This window comes from Galleria mellonella, unplaced genomic scaffold (assembly GCF_026898425.1).
Source record: "Galleria mellonella isolate WM207_F2 unplaced genomic scaffold, CSIRO_AGI_GalMel_v1 utg40, whole genome shotgun sequence".
Classification (NCBI taxonomy): Eukaryota; Metazoa; Arthropoda; class Insecta; order Lepidoptera; family Pyralidae; genus Galleria; species Galleria mellonella.
Genome location: NW_026442094.1, coordinates 4,291,357 through 4,305,271, shown reverse-complemented (window position 1 = coordinate 4,305,271; position 13,915 = coordinate 4,291,357). Strand labels below are relative to the sequence as shown.

At 31.4% G+C, this 13,915-nt stretch overlaps 1 protein-coding gene across 4 annotated transcripts in view; it reads left to right on the top strand.

Moving 5' to 3' along the window:
* The window catches only part of LOC113520263 (klarsicht protein), a 384,839-nt gene that overhangs the window by 66,388 nt on the left and 304,536 nt on the right, over window positions 1-13,915 (top strand). The window contains exon 1 of one of the 4 annotated variants that reach the window (XM_052898111.1): window positions 10,335-10,791. The exons of the other annotated variants lie outside the window; for them this stretch is intronic. The gene's annotated coding sequence lies outside the window, so the exon portion shown is untranslated. Of the gene's footprint in view, window positions 1-10,334; window positions 10,792-13,915 lie in introns of those variants that run through there. 4 annotated transcript variants of the gene reach the window in all.

Below are 13,915 nucleotides of genomic sequence, written 5' to 3'. Positions count from 1 at the left end.
AATCGATTTAAATTCAAATACTTTCATTGTAATCTGTCTTCGAAATATCTCGTCGTCTATCGGTGTTTTAGTTATTTTTAAAGGGAGTTTTGCCAGTAGTTGTCACGACTGGAAGGTGGGTTGACAACTACAGTTAGGTTTTAGAAATGTTTTAAGAAGGACGCTGCTGTCAATTCCTCTATCATTAAGTTCCCTTAGTCGCCTCTTATTACACCCACTCTTCGTTTTATTTCTTTTTTTCTAATCAAAATTTTTTAAATACTCCTTAAACTCCTAATCCTGCAAGAGTGAAAAGGCTGTGCTAGGAGTTTTCCACCAAGCTGATCGTATGATTGATAGCCATTCTATCTATATTAAAGAAATTATATCTTATCAAGTACGCTTGCTTTTCGATGTCTACGAGTATAAATTGTAATGTCTATTTCTTTAGTCTACACTCCATTAACTATATAAAGTAACAGGTACCTAATGATGATCTCTCAACACCGCTGGCGTTATAATAATAGTTAAGCCTCTAGTCAAAGTCAATAATAGATTTACAGTAGATCAACTCCAGTAGTTGATCCGACTTAATCCGTATTGTTTAAGAAGTAAAAGTATAATATGTATGATACTAGCAACAATACGTAATATTTCTGCATTTGCCTATTGATTGTCGTTCTCATATATGGGTTAATCGTATACACAATAGGAGCCACAGACAACCCTCTATGTCGAAGCTGTTTTAAGGCCGACGGTTTGAAACGACGTCTGTTTGTTCACGTAATCCTGGAATGTGAAGCTGTGACCCCTCAACGTTTAGAAATCCTCCGAACAGTGAGGTCGCTCCGTGAGGCCTGTGGTGAACCCAGGAAACTTCTGTGCTTCTGAGCTGAGCTGGGTTAGCTGTACTAGCCATGACTCATACACACAATGCCCCAAATGAGAGGCTTAGCGCGGATAAAAGAGTCCAATTTACATTACATGGGTTAATCGTCCTGAACCAATCAAATCGAATAGACGTCTAATATAAAGTGAACTCCGATTAACGTTTATTCGATGTCATACCGATTTGATCTTAATTCGATTCTATCAAAAGTCACCTCTAAGATTGTAAAATAGTAATGTGTGCGTTGTTGTCTTTCAAATTTAGAATCTATTTAAGGTTAGTTAAAAAAGTTATTCGATATTTATAAACAATTTTTACGAATATCCTTAAAATTGTTAAAATATCTTGTACATAAATTGAACAGACTAACTGTTGAGTTTCTTGCGAGTTCTTCTCAACAGATAATAACATTCCGAAACCAGTAGTAGAATCTAACCGAAACCAGTAGTAAAATACTATTTAAAAGAGCTTGTAAAGAAGCCCGTTTGAATAAAGATTATTTCTATTCAATTGAACTACTGCAAACATTAGATACTGTACAAAGTGCCGACATAGAGATGGTGTAAAGTGATAACGTTTCCCCTTACTGTATAATCAGCGATATCAAAACATCAGTACACCTTGATCTATCTGATCATGGGATTATCCTTCTGTTTATTTAGGAAATATGCTTGTAGATTATTACAAATTTGTCATTTAGTTAGAAATATTTGTGTATTTATTTATTTTATCAGAGGGAGACTTTGTACAAAAGTCGATTACTTGGGTACCTCTGTCCCATTCGTGTTTCTACCGTAAAGCAGTTGTGTTTGCATAGCTGTGTTTCGGTTTGAAGGATGGGATATGGCGTAAATTTACAGGGTACAGAGGAATAACACCTGAGTCTTCAAGAATGGCAACGCATGGGGGATATCACGCGCGAAACACGTATTGCTCATATCTATAGGCGACGGTTACCACTTTCCATCAGGTGGGCCGTCAGCTTGTTTGCCATTCTAAGTCGTATAAATAAATTCTTATAACAAACAGATCATGTTCGTAATTTATTCAATGAATATAACAGCTTCAGAGTTCACTACTAAAGATATTTCCTCTTTCTGGTATTAATAATGTTTTTATATTTCACGTGTAGCATCGCATTGTAATTACGAATGTTAAATAAACTGGTACTTTACATAATTTATAGTATTTCGTTTATAACCTTATTCTTAAAATATACAGGTGTAGATAGTTACTTGGTCGTGTCTTTGGAATAATCTTGACATCTATTTGTTCCCTGTTTTCATAAGATGCGATAGGGTGCTTTACACGTAAACCTGTAGTTGTAATATAGTCGATAAAATTTAACGATCTTTAAAATGATTCAAGTATACTACTGGAATAATGTAGCTACTGGAAATGTGTGATTTTAGAATTTTATTATGGATACCTCGTTGATTTAGTAATTTTAAATTACTGGTTTTATAACTTGAAGTTTTGTTTCATGGAATATGTATGATATTAATGGCATAGAGGCAGGTGAGTATATTTTATACCATCTCTTTTTTTTTTATTAAATTTTACTTTGCATTCTATATGTAAATAAATTATTCTTATCATGAAGATAATTGCGATTGTGTTCCACAAAAATAATTAAAGGTTGTGTCCCATAAAAAAAAAACCAACTTCAATTGTGACAAACTAGTTATTTTTATCTAAAAGTAAATTACTGAACTAATTTTGATAAAACTTCTATGGGACCAATCTGTAAGTACCTATATCTTTTCAGTTAAAGAAAGAATTTTCCAAATCGATTTACTACTGACAGATTTATGAGGTAACAAACATAAAAAAAGGATATATAACCAAATTGAGAACTTCCTTCTTTTTGAAGTTTGTTGAAAAACTGACGACAGCAGTGGTAAAACCTTAAATATTGTTTTAAAGAGTAATACTGAATCAATTATGGTAAAATTTCTATGTGTCCAATTTGTAAGTATATCATTTCAGATAGAAAAGAATTTTCGAAATCGGTTTACAATTGATAGGGTTATGAGGTAACAAACATAAAAAAAAATACAACCGAATTGATAAACCTCCTTTTTTTGAAGTCGATTAAAAATGAAGTCTCTCATCACCTTGATATTGATATCTATCTCTATTATTATTACCGTATCATTATTACCATCATTCCAATATTATTTTTAAGAATCCAATTGCTAATATCGTAGATATGATAGGTACAAAGCAAAAGAAGCCCTACTTATTGAAGATAAATCTAAAACCATGTCTGCTAGTTGTTTCAGTATTTATAGCTCAATTACATAGTTTTCTACAATTAAAACAATTCGTGTTAGATACTTCTTAGTAGGAAGCGTGCTCCTCACGCGAGCTTAACGGTGTTCAATGCAACGTCACAGTTATTTGCAACCGAGAGACCATTGTCTTGACGTAACACTGTTACATGCGATGCTGGCATTACCACTGTACAATATGGAGAATTTGTACATTGCTACTACCAATATGTTAATGCTGATGATTACTGGCATTTACTGGAATTTGGAAGTTACACAATCTTATATTTTGTATACATCTTTGATAATGCCAATATACGGCAAACCGGTTGTTATCATATGTAATTATAATATTGTTATTATAATATTGTCTATCTCCGTGGTGTACTGGTAACCAGGTTGCTTTGCTTAATTTTCAAAACATCAATCTTTCTAATTTGGCTCGAGTGTTCTAGGTTTGATGTACTCTCACATGTTTTTAATTCAAATTCTATATTTGCTATGTAAGGTTACATTTAGCTTGTCGTTTACATAATTACTAGTTTCTCATAATGTTTGGTATATTTTACTTGAATGTCCAGGCAATTTAATTTATCATTACTACACAAAAGAAACCTATTTTACTAAACTAGATGTTATCTTGCTGTAGTCCATATCACTGGTTATTTGATTAAAATTATTTTGTTTATTTCGTTACCATTACTATGTGTGTGACTGCCAACACTCGAAGATGAACTATAAATTTGAATTAATTAATTGATCTTCTGATAACGATGGTGGTCAATCTTAGAATGTTGGCAGTCACACACATACTAATAGTAACGGAATTAATTAAAATAATTCTAATCAAATAACCAATTAAAACCTATTCCAAGACCCTAATGGCCGTGACATCGAATTTGGGCGACATCTTTGATTTGTGTCATATACTTTCCGACTAAATGTCGACAGATCTATATATTTTCACAGTAGTTTAGGAAGTACCTTTGTCGTAAATTCTATTACCCTGCTTTCAATTCCAAGGGAAATTACCGAGTTTCCGTGTTTAAAACATTTCTTGGACTGGTAATCTCCACTTTATTCCTTCTCCTTTATACTGTCCGATTGATACTAAGTCAATGTTGTCTCAATATGCTTGGCGAAATGTAAGCACATGCTTAACGCGAATCACGTCATGATATTGACACAATTGCAATAAAATAAATTTGCTCTTAAACTATGTGACACGTGTCGAAATTTATTAAAATATGTGCTGCGACAAATGTATCCTATATGCTATATCCAATTTCTATTGGAATATTTTTCACGTTTGTTTACATTTATTATAATTTTATGAATAATCGACTGGATTAATCGGTATATAAATTGGTAGCACAAACAATATAGGTAATATATGTCTTTGAAATGACAGCGCAAGTCGGGCGTGTCAGATAGCCTATAATTTCGTTAGTGACAGTTACTAGTTTCCATCGAATGAGCCCTCTTCCCATTTCCAGTCATATAATAAAACATAATTTCGACCGGCGTAAACACGAAGCGCGTTATGAATACCATTGACACCGGAAACACCAAAACAAATTGTATGACATTTAAAATTATCATCAAGGTATAAAAAGAAATCATAAATAAATTTAGATACTTAACATTAATTGAATTTGAATTAATTTATGACAATGATATATTGTGGTAGCGTTTTATGTGTATCTGAGTTTACCATGCTGTCCTCAACCTTGACCCCACTTGCAGCGTAGGCGCTTCGTAGTAATTTGCGTCTGCGTATACAGCATTAAATGCATTGCATCGTACGTATTCATTACTATAACTACAAATATATAAATATAAGTACCAAGTCACAGCTGCGATGTACAATTTTAACTACCTACTGCAATGGATTTTATTGAGCTTTGTATTCTGTACATTTTACTTGTTCCGGTATAATTTAAAAACGAAAGAGGTACATATTTACTTATTAAAAATAAAATTTACACATTACACATACTAAACAAAGTAGTATTAATGTGACGATAATTGTAATAAATATTATCATAATTTTTCTATTTCAGATATATTTTTCATGCCCTTACTAATATTATAAATGTGAAAAGTGAGTTTGTTTGTATCTTTGACGCCTTAACGACTCAACCGATTGTTGTGAAAATCAGAATACAGGTAGTTTTTCGTAAGGATAAGGACATAGACTAATTAAGGACTTCCACTTTTATGTAAACATCGGGCGACAGTCGAAAAATAAATTAATTGATTGAAACCTTTATTTACTAACAATATCGTAGTAGTGTTAGTAAATAAAGGTAAAACAACTGTAGTGCGTGTTCTACTTAACAGAAAGATCAATGATTCTATTGTTATTGTGTTTTATTCGATTAAGCGAGTCACAATCTATAATTAGGAATATTCTCACGTATCCGACTCACAATAATCGATACAGGTGTATCGGCCAATAGATAATTTATTGCCTCATATATGATCCCAATTGAATAAGTGCCCCAAAATCTTACGCCATATACTCGTAAGTATTCCGTCAACTAGATACTATTCATAGAACTTTATAATCCCTTAAAATGATTGATTATATATTACATAAACTTATAAATTTTGAAAACTAATAGGTATTATGTCATGTTGTATATTGATTTTATAAAGTTCTCGATTATAAATCTTGTTAGGGCATTGCATTACCTATCCAATTTTGTGGGATTAATTTTATGTAATGGATATCAAAGTAAAACTCCTTCAATAATATAATGTTTCTTGTATTCTTGCGTCTACTTTATTTTCGTAATGAAACTAAACAGACGCTCTATCACTAAATATCGTGTTCACCATTTTTATGAAGATGATTCCTGTTTTTTAACGAACTGGTGGATAATAACGTTTATCACATGTAGATACGTGTTCTTTACACTAGTATGTAAATAAGTTGAAGAATTTAATACGCATTATAGATTTGCGTCCATTTTTTAAATGTATTCACGATTTTTTATTTTATTAAATATTCAAATAACATCTTTATCCTTACACAGCATAAGTGTTACAGGCGTCCATAGGCTACGATGACCCCGTTTACTATCAGACGGGCCGTATACTTGTTTGACACTATAGTAGTATAAAGAAAAAAACCTTAGTTATTGACATATTGGTATAATAAGATATCAATATTATCTAACTGATGTATTACTCGATTTTCTATAATCTAACTTTGAATAGAACTATTTCATAGAACATCAGTTTACTTATTGACTTAATACATATGTTTCTTGATAGTGAACTTGACTAATGTAATGATTCAAGGCTTAAAAACAAATTGATACTTACTCAAAGGCCATGGCTTATTATTGATAAAAAAATACTACATTATAAATATACAGACATTAAATACATTGATATGTTATATTAATTTTAAATTCAATGATTCACAGCTATATTTATCGCAAATTCTTGAAAACCAGTTCCACTTGGACCAAGGTATAGACAAGAAATTCTGATGCCGCCAGGATAGCAATCAGAATGCTATTTAATTATACTCGTGCTGTCTTAACTAGTTTTCCCTTTAGTGTAAATAGTTAAATATATCAAATTATAGCTAAATGTACATACAAGGTAAAAATTTGTTCTAAAGATGGAATCGTAATTACGACTTCGGGCAACTCGTTTTTTATTAAATTTATATAGTATCTACGTGAATAGATTATGGGTTTAATTTTTCTACTTTTTTTATTTTCCTTTTTTGATTATTAATTTTATTTTCTTTCTGTATTTTGTATGAATGCTTTCGAACTGAAAGATAAAGCCAATTATTATGTCATTGTTTTAAATAGTTCTTTAAATAATTTTTAACGTTTTAAACACATGCGTGTTTACTCAACTATTACAGGCAAAGAAAATTTATCGATAATATGGTGACTAAATATTCCAAAATACGTCTTAAGGAGGGGAAGGAATTGATACTAATGGGAGCTCATAATTAGTAATATTCTCTGCAGGTTGATCTCTGCGCTCTCTCTCCTGGAAATCTTTATGGTTGATTTTTGATGAAGGCGTCATGATGAGCCAACTGGCCTGTTTTTAATCTTTTGGAGGAATCAGCAAAGAGTATATGATTAACTATCTATCATCCCTCACTGGTGCCCCGCCTAATACTAACAGTGTAGGAGGGGGTTACCATTTAATTATCATCATTAAAAAAATACGTATTTTTTTCTTTAATTTGAAGTGCAGTTCTGTAGTAAATTCCTCATAATCAATTAGACCAATAAACCAATGTGTTAATGTCGTTTGATCATTTGTTTACTTGTTGGAGAAACTGATGAGAAGCAAGCTTTGTTTCAAACGTACGACTGTTTGTTTAAACGCCGCTTAATTATCACTATGCACATGTGGATGTGTTTGTACTTTCAAATTACTTTCTTTCTACTTCCGCGTAGAGTTTAGTTTTGTTTGAATTTTGATCAATATACCTACATTATTCACGATTCATATTGGAGTGATTGTTTTACAAATAAACGTAGAAAATGAGTTTTACGAAATTTTGAAATGAGCGCACGTTTTCAGAAGTAGTATGGCGGTACTTTTTTAATTCTTAATTTTATGTTTACATACTTGGTGAACTTCTATTTACCTGTTAATGAGTAACAATTTTTTATTTTTGATAATTTCCAACTTTTTGAAAGAAATACAAAACATTAACCACTTGTTGTTTTAAAAACGGCGATTACATTTATAATAAAATATAATATCAACAAACTTAAGTACCAACGCTGAAGAAAAAGAGCAGTGCAAGAAGAATTATCAAAATCCAGTCAAAATCGGCAAAGATATTGCATAACATTTTATTTCTTACTGATATAATAAAAATATAACTAGACGATGTCTACATGGGTGATATTTAAGAAAAAAATATATGTGATATTAATAAGAATGGTAGTTGGCTACACAATAATTCTCAGAAATGTCCGTCTGTCAGTCTTATCTGTCTGGATGTTTGTCTGGTATCATATAAAAACTACTACACCAAATTGAATGCGGTTTTCACAGTTCTTTTTCTAATGATATAACTTAAATTCTGGTGTACGCCTTATTTTGATATGCTATCTGGAAGTGGCTTTCATTGGTTTCTTTACTTCTGTAATCTATGCGTACGGAGTTACAGATAAAAAGTTAATAAAAAAAAAATGAAATATTTCACAACATGGTCTAAATTGAAAAAACAAAAAATATTGGAACGTAATATTATATTCATATATAAAAAAAATATTTCAAATTATGAAGTTTGAGATCTTTTATTTACCTCTATCAATTTATCGTATCGTCTATACTATCTATTTAACTTTAGTAGACATAAGCAATTACACTACAGTCCACTTAAAATATGTACGCAAGTTTGTATGACCAGTTATGGGATATGCATGATCACTTTCATTTAATATTAATAACTCACTTTAATGTGTTTAACGAATTAGTTTATTACATTTATTTTTATCTTCTCATTTTTCAAATTAGTGTTGTAATTGTACGTATTATATATCAGTAATTACTTTAATTATTTCTCACATCGTTTAAAACATTTTTTTTATACATTTCCCTTTTATGATTATTTTTTTGACATTTACTTTTATATTGGTTGCTAATCTTCATATCGAATTCTGGCGGCGTGGTAAGTCGGATCATTTGGTTCTCTATAATATAGTTTTTTTTTTAATGGGTAGTAATGGAATGGCAACCCCACCCGCGCTAGCGGTTTACACCAGCAGGGCTCCAGTGAAGGATAATAGGTGAGGATGAAGCAGGTCAGTTAGCCCATCGTGACGAATTCAACAAGAATTGTTCATGATGGTTTCCAGGGGCAACCACGTGGAGGTCGACCTAATAGGGCATATTACTAACAATGGGGTTGTCAAATTCTATTGCTAACAATCCCTTTCCCCCCTCTATAATATGGTTGAACACAATAATGACTGGCTCATCCGTCATACCCGTAAACGGGTGTTTCTTGAAGGGATTGGTTTGTTTAAGAATATTGTGATTGAATGTAGCTTTGTAGTTTTTAAATTTCTTTCCTTTTATATGAAGTTTATGATAGTCATTTTATTCATTCACATTTTTGTTGAAAACTTAAAGTTTATTCGAAAAAAGCAGCAGCTGAGTTTCTTGCACGTTCACTTCATCTAAAATTGCATTTCGAACTGAGCTGTAGATGCATAAAAAATATTATTCAAAAATGCTTATAATTTATTATATGCTAATATTTTTTTTTATCGAAGTAAACTTTTACTTTAATAAAAAAATATTTATTATTATTATTATCTATTTAATTAAATTACTACATAAAATCATTAATTTTATTTAGGACTGTAAAATTACTATTCTTTTAATATAGGACTTAATGCATTTTTTTTTTATTAAAAGCTGATAATTTCAATGTGTTTTATCTCACATTATGAAAATACACATTGTACTTTTAGTAGTACAAACAAAATTCTAAACTAAGATCTTAAGATGGAATCTGCATTCCCCTGTAGGAATGTTAAGATCTACTATATAAATCCACTTGTTGTTGTATCCGCATTTGGCTTAACTGAAATGGGGTTAACCATCTTAATTCAGATTTTAATTGCGTATCCAACGGAAGTATATCATATTATAGTTAATCAAGTTATTTAAAGGCGATTAAAATAAATTTAGCACAAAATTTCTATAATTTTTTTAATACTAATAATAAATTGATGAAGTTGCTCATTATATATTTAATTTATACGAAAAGGAAGACCGGAATGGACTAGGTGAAACAAGGTATAAATGTTTGTGGAATGACATATCTGATATAACCAGAGAGAGAGAGAGAGAGAGAGAGAGGAATGCAAAAAGATTCTAAGGAATGGTAAGGATCTTAAAGATTTTAAATTTTTTTTGGATGTTGATGTATTTGTATCTGGACTGTCGAAGAGGCGTTCAATACGTTATGATTGCATACCTGAATGACAGATCTTGAAAGCCTTGCCCAGTCGCAACCATGTATGTAACTTGTAGGATTGCAACTTTGTAAGCCTTCCAATTTAAAAGTTGTGTCAGGACTATTTGTGTTGTACTAGCTTACGGAAGGTTTTAATTCAGTTGGGTAAAAGTTTGAAGTCCACTCGTTTAGATGCGTCGGCTGGTTGCGCACGACGGCGTACGGCGCTTCAGTTTGCTCGCGCTACCCGCGCAGCTCACTCGCGTGTGTATTATACTCGTGTCGTGATAATAAAAACCAACTTGCCGACTCGAATTTGGAACGTTTTCGACCGGTAATGTGTCGGTTTAACTGTCGCTTTTAAACGGCGAACGCTTCTGGTGACCGCATGAATTTCGCATTGCGAATCGAATGTGCGATTGCTCCATACTGTTACGCTAGTGTTAACAGATAACTGTGAAGAAACGCGTGTAGGCCTTCAGTGTTGTGCACTCAGCAGATTTAGTGCTTTATCTGTGCAGTGGAGTTGAAGTGTTTCGTGTTAAGTGCTATTTTTCCTGTTTGATAGCAGACTTGTGATTATGTTTCACTGAACTCGAGACAAAAAGTTGTTTTGTGATCGAGTTTATGTGACTACCGGAGTATTGATATGTGCTTTCCCCTTGTCCACAATTTGATTTATGGTAAGTCATTTAAATAGTTTTATCTACATTTGCACTTGACCGTCACGTGTAACATTTCGAGAAAAAATATTAAAAATTGAATTACCTTAGGTAATTAAACACTGACGCAAATTGCAATAACTACTTACCTAAATACAATATCTAAATTTACTTTCGTATTAAGCTTTAGGCTTAAAAGGTATTCTGAAAATGTAAATTCTTATTTCAATCAATTACGCTGTTTATTAAAATTATTATTGGTAACATTTATAAATGTCAAGACTAATGATTTTAAGATGGTCAAGAAAGAAAAACATAAAACTTGAATTTTAGATACTTATTAATATATTATAGATATATATGGATGCCTAATAAATGGACTTTAATGTAAACAAACATAACAGTTAAGAAATATTAGTGACATCAAGCCAATGGTGAGAAGAAAGTGACATTAATAACTTTATATCCAAGTGGTCATGCGTATCAATCACGCTAAAACCAGAGATTGTATAAAGTTATGGGAGACTTGAAATTAATTAATACAAGCGAGGGAATGATTCAACAATTTCAAACGTACTGAATTGTGGGTCATAGCATTTATTAATTGCGAATCAGTGCAAAGAAGTGGAACTGGCATTGTCAGATAAATAAAATAGCACCTGCGAATTACATTCACTTTTAAGACGAAAATCATTAAGTATAAAATGCAAGCCGTAAAGTTGGCAACGAATAAATATCAATTCAATTATAAAATATTTTCTGGACGTTTGATTTAGAACAAAACAATATTATTTATTATTGCTTGACATTAGAATGAAACATTGTTTACAACTGTAAAGTTTACAGTCTGTTTTCTAAGCTCTCTCCAGTATTGTTTTTGGTTGATTAAGAATATTAGACGTAAGAGTGAATATGGACACATGGAGAAAGTTAATGGTGTTTTTTGTTTCATTATTTTGCTGTTAAATATCGTATAGTAAATTTTTAGTATCATAAACATGAGCAATCGGCGTTATAGAAACAGGCAATATCTTACGCAAACAAATAGCCTTTTCACCGTGTACAGCAGTATCTTGTTCTAAATCACTGAACTGTTTGTTTCCACTCTATGTTTAACCTAGAGTTGTGCCCTAGAGAGTTTGACCTAGGCATGGATTGAATTTCTGTGCTTAAACAGTAACGTCGGCAGCCATTTGTGTTGGCTCCTTGACCTCTTCCTCACGATCACTACAAATATTGAGAGTCGTGAGGTCTGTCGATTTAATTATATTTGTACCTTAGATTCTCTAGTGACAGTATTATTTGTTTTAAGCTCATTAAATTTATTTAGTAAGGTTTACTACACACTGCAATTTAATGCTTTATTAAGCAGTTTGTTTCTATTTGCAGTTTTTTTAATACCTGAACATGTTGGAGTCGATTCTGAAGCGCGATTATCACTAAAATTAAAATAAATAAAATTTTATTTCATATTACAGCGAAATGATTATTTTAACAACCAAGAAGTATAAAAAATTTATTTTGTACACTTTTTTTTGCAACTTAAAATGGCAAACAAGCTGACTGCCCATCTGATAGAAAGTGGTACTGTCATCTATGTACATGAACAGTACTATGGATCTAACAGAGTACACTGCGTCTCTTATGATGCCGCTCATGCGTTGCCATTCTTAAGGACTAAGGGGTTATTAGAGTGTCAGATCTACTTTACATTTTATTCTCGATAACTCATAATATAACAAAGGTTTTGCAAAATTCTCAAATTAATTTTAGAGATAAGTTAAAGGAATCAACCTCATTGCTGTTTTAGTTAGATGATATCAAATTTACAACTTTAAATTAATTTAACTTTTAAATAATATAAAAAATTGTCTGCTGTCAATAACATTTCATTTCCTTACACCATGTAGTTTAAACAGTGAAGAGATAAATTATTATATGAATGTAACAAAGTCCACAACATACTCTTTTCAATGTATAGACAAATCTGTGTCAACTGCTCCATATTCATAGTGACAATTCTGTAATTCATTGAGATCGATGATCTCGTTATGGGCTTCTTATTGTGTCTGTACTAGTACAAGGCAAAAAGTGGGTGTTCCGAAGGCCAAACATTCATCAAGAAATACAGTTGAGAGTATGGGCGTATGAAAGGCTTTTGCTACAGAATTTGAAACGAAATAATGAAATTATTTTTGTCCCAGCAAAATACAAGGACATTTTGTGAATTAATTCGAAAATATTAAATTTAATTTGAAATTCCTTAGCACTTTGAATTCTCTAGTCGTATTCTAGAAATAGCTAATCATTCATATTTCAATTCTGCGCCGTGTTTAAATTTATCGGTTGCCCTTAGCCCTGCGGATAAATAAATATACGTTTGTGGGACAACTGTTTGAAAACCTATTACGTGCATTTCCTTTGGAGCCTCGGTCACGACTGGCTTTGATTCGACACCGACTCATCGAAGTAAATCATTACTGCCCTTGATATTGTATCGCGCCGGTAATTTATATTGATACTCGGTTGTTCCAAAAATGTAATTGATTATTCGAACTCTTTGAGTTAGATTATATATATATATATATATATATATATATATATATATATATATATATATATATATATATATATATATATATATATATATATAAGTGTTATAAATATCGACGATTATTCTAACTGATTATTCTATCATATTGTAAAAGGGAATAGAATAGAAATATCACCGTAAGCATCTAAAAAAAATGGCAAAAAGAAGTGAATAGAATAAGGACGAAACGGGTATAATATTATATTTATAGAGTATAAACAAGTAATGAGATAAATACAAGATCCTCTCACAGTAAACATCGTAAATTGCAACATCTTCGGTTCTTAAAGCATATTCCATGTGCTTTATTCCATTGGTTTAAAGAGGCACTATTTCAGCTTTAATTATGTATTTGTATATTGAACAATCCTGTCACTATTAATCAAAATAGTACATTACTTAAGTTTACTAAGTTGGCTTCAAGTTAAAATTAGCTACAATGCGGAAAATCATAAATTTGAGGATAAAACACATAAATTTAAGATAATACGACCATATTTTATGGACGACAAAAAACTAATGTTCATGATACTCGTTGTAAGGTTTACTATT